The sequence below is a fragment of the Carassius carassius genome, chromosome 16 (assembly GCF_963082965.1).
Source record: "Carassius carassius chromosome 16, fCarCar2.1, whole genome shotgun sequence".
NCBI classification, from domain to species: domain Eukaryota; kingdom Metazoa; phylum Chordata; class Actinopteri; order Cypriniformes; family Cyprinidae; genus Carassius; species Carassius carassius.
Window position 1 is genome coordinate 29,358,773 of NC_081770.1, and position 7,627 is coordinate 29,366,399.

The window sequence follows — 7,627 nt, forward strand, 5'->3', positions numbered from 1 at the left end:
ATAAAAGACTGAACTGTTGATTTTTTCCAGCACCGCAGTGATTTTATCTTTAAAACTGGATCCGTCGACCATAAAAAAGACCATAAGTGGCCTTATGTCAGCTCGGGGTGATAACTGGCCTTCATTTTCTGCTGTGCACTCACATCGAGGCTCGTTGCTTTCAACATTCACACGCTAGAGTCTTTTTAAAGGGCATGGAGGCCTGGACAATGCAGGAGCCAGCATTGACAGCTGGGGTCTTTGAAGTGCCACCACCTTTCACAAGGTCATCCAGCCTGGCCAGCAATCGTGAGCGTCACAGATGGATAGATGCAGCCAACAATCTGCAGTCTGGCAGCATGTGAACAGTACATATCGATTTACGAGCTAGTGTCCACGATGAAGAACCAACCTTTGAAAGTGCAGTTTAAAACACATGCGAGTTCTTACTTTCTGTATTGAAGTTAGTTTAATATGATTTAGAAAAGCTTTTATACTATTTTCATGTAAAGATTACATTTAAAAGGACAGTTATACTCACCCTCATGTTTCAAACCTGTATAAGCTTCTTTCTTCAAAAGAAGATATTTTGAAGAACAGTCGATGGTAGCCATTGACTTCCATAGCATGGAAAAAAAAATACTGTGGGTGTCAATGGCTGCCATTTGGGCATCCAGGGGTTTGCCCCCATCTGAGAAGGCGCATCTTCGCAAGGACAGCAAACAGACTGGAGGAGCCAGGACAGACCAGATGGAGGGTAGGGACAGGAAAAGCCAGGGCGGGCCAGACGGAGGGAGGAGACAGGAGGGACATGGAGCCAGATGGGACCTGGGCCGTAAAGACGAACCACGGTGGAGCCGACGGAGGGAAGAGCCATGGTGGAGGAAGAGTGACGTATGGTCAACAACTGACCAATGTGGACCGGAAGGGCTAGTGTGCTCTGCCCACACACACCAAATCGTGACTCCTAGCGACCGGAGTGCTTCAGAAAGGGGAACAATAGGGCTGGCAGACAGTTCGGGGCAGACAGAAAGTTCACAAACGGCCTCCATGGCCAAAACAGGACTGACGAAGGAGTTCAGACGAAGGTGGGAGGAGAGCGGGCAGGTCGGCATACACTGTATATCCCTCTTGAACTCCCATTCAAAGTCCCACAGGCCCAGATCCATAGTAAGCTCACCCTCAGCCATGGAGCAGTGGGCGAAGATTCTGTCTTCGCTCTGGCTGTCCACAGCCTTCTCCCTCGTAGCAAGTGCTGTAGCCGGTTCTTACACCTGGTATGACATCATTTGAAGGTCGGGCGATGGCTCGTTTGTCGCGGTGGGCTCGGACTTTGGCTCTGCACAGTGAGGTGATGGTGGGCTGGGCTCTGGGTTGGGCTGTGTTCTGGATTGGGACAGGATGCTCTCCAGACACCAGATTATCGCCACCCTCAATCTTTGGGAACGTCAACAGGGCAATGGCAATTTGCCCGATCCAGAACAGTGAGTAGAGTGCTGTGTCGTCGAATGCAGTTAAAATGGCGAGCTGGCTGAACTCACATACTCTAAGATGGGAAGGTCCTTACTGGCTAGGGCAGTGAATTTAACTGCTAGGGGACCCCCCCCAAAAAAAAAAAAAAAAAAAAAACACTGAACAAAAAATGGAAATCAAACAGAGGGAAAACATGCAAATTTTTTTCGTTGGATGGGTTTTCTGTCTTGAACTGTGGGGGAGATGAACGCGGAGATTTGCTCTTTTATTATTTGTCTAGAAGGTTTTCTGTAAAAGAGAACCCATCGCAGGTTGGCTCCGTGGCTTAGTTGTTTAAAACGCCTGTGTAGTAAAAAGAAATTCCTGGATTCAAATCCCAGCACTGTCTTTGCTGATGACCAAGCACCACCTTGGGTTGTGTGGTATGAGGGGAAGTTGTGGCCTTGTGGTTAGAGAGTTTGACTCCTAACCATAGGGTTGTGGGTTCAAGTCTTGGGCCGGCAGAACCCCAAACTGCTCCCCGGGTGCCGCAGCATAAATGGCTTTCCACTGCTCCGGGTGTGTGTTCACGGTGTGTTTGTGTGTGGGTGTGTGTGTGTGTGTTCACTGCTATGTGTGTGCACTTTGGATGGGTTAAATGCAGAACACGAATTCTGAGTATGGTTCACCATACTTGGCTGTATGTGAAATGAGGATCAAAGGAACCGTCTTTAATAGAATCCAACACACTGGGTAATACACTCAGGGAATGGCTGTTGACACACGTACATAACGTTTAAGACCCAACAAAGACAGAATGCAGAGACTGGGGTACTAATACACTGGGAAATGACACACCTGAATCACATAACATAATGAACCATAAAGGAAAAATTAGGTCACAGAGAGCACATGGGGAGAGAAACACAAACCTTTGTCACATTCCAGCGTGACAACGTTCAACATTTTGGTTACCAAAATTCTTCAGAATATCTTCTTCTGTGTTTTACAGATTTGGAACAACTTGAGGGTTAGTAACTGATGGCAGGGTTTTTTTTTTTTTTGGATGAATTGGCCCTTTAATGACTCTAAAAATGTAATGAGGCACAACCATCAAATAAAAAGTTATAACACTCTCTTTACAGCATTAATACAGAAAGATAACTAAAACTAAAACCGTAAATTAATCAAGTGTGTTTAAAATAAATAACTAATGTTTCTGATTGAAATAAAAATAAAATAAAATAAAAGTAAAAATAAATAAACTAAACTTCAGCTAGTTTCCAAGGAAAATTTTGCATTACTTGAATATTTCTTGAAATTAAACATGCATAAAAACTAAAGACATATAAAAATTAACAATTACAAAAAAATAATCTAAATTACAAAAACATAAAAAAATGTAATACGTAAAATATATAAATACAGACCAAATCAAACTAAAAAGTAGTTCCCTTTCGAGAGTACTCTCGTACTGCGTAAGCTAGCTTACGCTATGGGAAAAGGTCCCCTTTGCTTTGCGCCCATTGGACGTCAGAGCGCGCCAAAATAGGCGTGGCTGGAACTATATAAGCCACCGCTTCGCCATAGGGATCAGATTTCATCTCCTTCAGCGATCTCACCTGCACTTCGCTGTCTTCTCCGGAGAAGCCTCTACACGCCGTCGAAAAGCCTCTCAGCGGGATAGCACTGCAACGCAGATCTGAGGACGTCGGCTCGTGCTTCATCTCGACGCCGCCTTCAGCACTCGCTTCCTGCTGCGCCATCCGGCGTGACTATATCCTTTATAAAGCTAGTGTGTTTGCCGCTGCATCACACTTTTTTTCTCCAAAATTCGAGGCGTTGTTTCAAATGCCTCGGGCCTGCGCTTCCTGCCGAGGCCCTCTGCCCAGCGAGGACCGCCACATCCTCTGTGTCTCCTGCCTGGGCCGCGAGCATTCTGAGAATGCTCGCTCTCCTCTGTCGACGGCGCCCGAGACCATGGTTACGAGAGCCTCCCCCCTCTCGAGGAGGCAATTGCTGCACACCTCTGCCCGCCCTCAGCCGCAGGATGGCGGTCGAAGCCTGTGCATCCATCCAAACCGTGCCGCACCACCTCAGCTCTCGCTGGCCGAGCATACACCTCCGCTGGTCAAGCTGCTTCGGCTCTACACACCATGGCTGTGCTGTAGGTTTTTCAGGCCAGACTTCTCCGTAACCTGGACGAGTCTGCCCCAGATACCTATGACTTTAAAGATCTCCGCAGCGCTACTGATCTAGCCCTGCGTGCGACAAAGACCACAGCACAAGCGATCGGCCGAAGCATGGCAAGCCTCGCTGTTTTAGAGCGACACCTCTGGCTCACGCTCACGGAGATGAAAGACGCCGACAAATCCGCCTTTCTTGACTCTCCTATCTCGCCTTCCGGCCTCTTTGGCCAGTCGGTTAAGGGTTTCGCTGAACGCTTCACTGAGGCTCAGAAGACGTCACAAGCAATGAGACACTTCCTGCCGAAACGCTCTAGCTCTGCTGCGGGACGCCGTAGAAATGCGCCGCCCCCTCAGACCTCGAAGCCATCGCAGCCAGACTTACAGTCTCGCCCAGCGACCAAAACCCAGCACCGCTCTCGCTCTACGAGCCGCAAACCGCCAGAGAGACGGGGACCTCGGCCCAGGATTGTGCTGAACCCCGAGCCTCCGAAGCCCTCCTGACCTTCGTGCTGAAAAGACCGTGGTTAAGTCCCGCTGCGGCCGGACCACCACACAAGAAACCTCACATACTTCCTCCAATCCCCTCACTAAGGGCGGTTGGAGATGTCTATACTGCAGTAAACGAGCCTGTTACAATGCACGCACGCCTGCACACAAACGCTGTTTTCACGGCGACCTCAATAAAGCACAAAAAGAGCTTTTTCTATGTAGGCAGTGTGCCCACTACACAGTACGCACCCCTACATGTATACACACTCCCCCAAGTGTCACTAAAACACACTCGGGTCCCCTTTCATGCCCACCTTCCCGCTCGCGCCGGAGGTGCTCTAAATGTAGCGCGCGTGCCCACTTCTCAGTGCGCAACCCTACAAATAAGCGCTGTCACCACAGTGTCCCAAGCACAGCATACTCGAGCTACTGGTCCCCTCATAACAGGCGGCCAGTGCCCGAAGCACATTCAACCCATAGCCGCACGAGCCGCTGCATGGCAGGCCATCCCCGGCATATCAAATTGGGTTTTGAATATAATAAAACGAGGTAACTCGCTCCAGTTCGCTCGCAGACCGCCGCGCTTTCGCGCCGTGGTCGAAACGAAAGTGAAAAGCGAAATGACACACGTCCTTCGCGCCGAACTGATAAACCTTCTTGCAAAAGGGGCGATAGAAACTGTCCCCCCTGCGCAGCGCGAGTCAGGCTTTTACAGCCGCTACTTCCTCGTACCAAAAAAGGATGGCGGTCTCAGACCCATCCTAGATCTCAGACGTTTGAACAAAGCGCTTATGGCGCGATCGTTCAAAATGTTAACTACCAAACAAATACTCGCGCAAATTCGCCCGAGGGATTGGTTTTTCTCAGTGGATCTGAAAGACGCTTACTTTCACATTCAAATAGCACCTCATCACAGGCCATTCTTGAGATTCGCCTTCGAGGGGCAGACTTATCAGTACATGGTTCTTCCATTCGGCCTCTCCGTAGCGCCCCGTACGTTTACACGGTGCATGGATGCCGCTCTCGCACCCCTGAGAATGCGGGGAGTGCGAGTATTGAACTACCTCGACGACTGGCTAGTTTTAGCCCATTCCGAGGAACTACTGACGACACACAGATCCTGGATCCTCAGCCATTTAGAATGCCTGGGTCTCACGATCAACACTGTCAAGAGCGCTCTGTCTCCCAGCCAGAGGATTTCCTTTTTGGGGATAGACATAGACTCTGTGACGTGTACAGCGCGTCTGACGTCACAGCGCGCTCTCACTATTCAGCATCTAGCCGTGTCGTTCAAAGCCGGGTCTCTTTACCCGCTCAAACGATTTCAAGAAATGCTAGGTCTGATGGCATCAGCCTCTGCGGTTCTCAAACTGGGCCTGCTGCGCATGCACCCACTACAACGCTGGCTGAGAGACCGTGTTCCAGCGCGCGCCTGGATTTCCGGCCGCGCGTGCATCAAGGTGACCCACGGCTGCATCACAGCTCTGGCCCCTTGGAAAATAGCCAACTGGTATCAGTTAGGCGTAAGCACGTGCGCTGTCTCGAAATGGAAAGTAGTCTCGACAGATGCATCCAACCTCGGTTGGGGCGCCCTGTACGAGGGCAGGTCTGCCTCCGGCCTCTGGTCGAGCCCGGAGCGACTGTTTCACATAAACTGTCTGGAGATGATAGCGGTCGAACTATCCCTGAAAGCTTTCCTCCCATTTTTAAAGGGCCACCACGTTCTGGTCAGATCAGACAGCATGTCAGTGGTGGCCTACATAAATCGCCAGGGTGGTGTCAGGTCAAAAACCTTGCACACCCTGACCGAACGCATCCTGAACCGGGGCCCGGACATGCTTTCCAGGGCGAATGTTCCCCCTGGGGAGTGGTCTCTTCACCCACAAACGGTTCAGTTGATGTGGAGCATCTTCGGCAGGGCAGAGGTCGACCTCTTCGCCTCAGAAGACAACGCTCATTGGCCAATATATTTTTCAAAGAGCAGGGACGCGCTGGCCCTCGATTGGCCCAGACGCCCGCTTTATGCCTTCCCACCGGTCGCGATGCTACCACAGGTCATCGATCGGGTCAGGAAGAGCAGATGTGCTATGCTGCTAGTAGCCCCACTCTGGACGACCCAACCTTGGTTCTCCGAGCTGATGCAGCTGTCCAGTACAGCCCCATGGCCAATACCGCTGCGGAAAGATCTCCTCACGCAGCTGAAGGGCGCGCTCTGGCATCGAACTTTGGGCCCTTCATGTATGGCCCCTCAACGGGTACCCGGGAACCTCCCTGAGGGAGTGTTAAAGACCATTACGGAAGCCAGAGCGCCCTCAACCAGACGCCTTTACGCGCAGAAATGGTCAGTGTTCTCCACCTGGTGCGGGACACGGAACCTAGACCCTCACTGATGTGACGTGACGGAGATACTCTCCTTCCTACAGAAGCGTTTAGATGCGGGCAGATCCCCGTCTACGCTCAAAGTGTATGTGGCAGCCATTGCAGCTTCTCATGCTCCGGTGGCCAGCCTATCACTGGGAAAAAACGAACTGGTCAATCGTTTCCTTAAGGGAGCTCGTCGGATGAACCCTCCCCGACCCCCTTCAATCCCTTCCTGGGACCTGTCTACGGTCCTAGAGCCCTTAAAGGTCCCCCCTTTTGAACCGCTTCAGTCTGTCGATATGAAGCTTCTTTCGTTCAAAACCGCTTTTCTACTGGCTCTGGCCTCAGTCAAGCGAGTGGGGGATTTACATGCGCTATCTGTAAGCGCTGACTGTCTCGAGTTTGGGCCTAATGACTCCAGAGTCATTCTCTGACCAAGACACGGCTATGTCCCCAAGGTGCTCTCAACACCGTTTAGAGCACAGGTCATCTCGCTGTCAGCCCTTTCCTCGCAAGGCGACGAAAGCAACGCGAGCTTCATCTGCCCCGTCAGGGCTCTAAAAACCTATATTGCGCGCTCCGCCTCATTCAGGAGGTCGGACCAGCTCTTCATATGCTTTGGTGGGCGCACCCGAGGTCTCGCCACCACGAAGCAAAGCCTATCGCGATGGATAGTAGACACTATCTCGCTGGCTTACAAATCTAAAGGCCTTCACTGCCCGTTCGGCATCAGAGCCCATTCCACCCGAGGTATGGCCTTGTCATGGGCGTGGTCCTGCGGGATACCACTGGATGATATCTGTGCGGCGGCAGGCTGGGCCTCTCCGTCCACATTTATTAGATTCTATAATCTGCAAGTCCCTGCCCTGCAGGCCAGGGTACTTTCTATTTAGACGTGCTAAGCCTTATCACGTCCCCCTTTTTTCGTTCCCTATATAAAGCTCACTAAGGTTGGCTGTTGGGACTGGGATTTCTCCTGCTATAAAGCCCCGGGCTCTCGCCTCGGGCTGTGACAGGTCGAAGTTCCCGAGCACGCACGGCGTTTTACATTGTGTTCCCATAGCGTAAGCTAGCTTACGCAGTACGAGAGTACTCTCGAAAGGGAACGTACTCGGTTACTAACGTAACCTCGGTTCCCTGAGATGAGGGAACGAGTA

The 7,627-nt window shown here is 51.1% G+C and overlaps 1 non-coding gene across 1 annotated transcript; it reads left to right on the top strand.

Annotated features, from left to right (window-relative positions):
• Positions 1–1,702: 1,702 nt before the first annotated feature.
• On the top strand, positions 1,703–1,758 carry LOC132160380 (U7 small nuclear RNA). The gene has a single exon (XR_009438002.1). It is a non-coding gene; the product is annotated as a U7 small nuclear RNA (small nuclear RNA).
• The last annotated feature ends 5,869 nt before the right edge of the window (positions 1,759–7,627 follow it).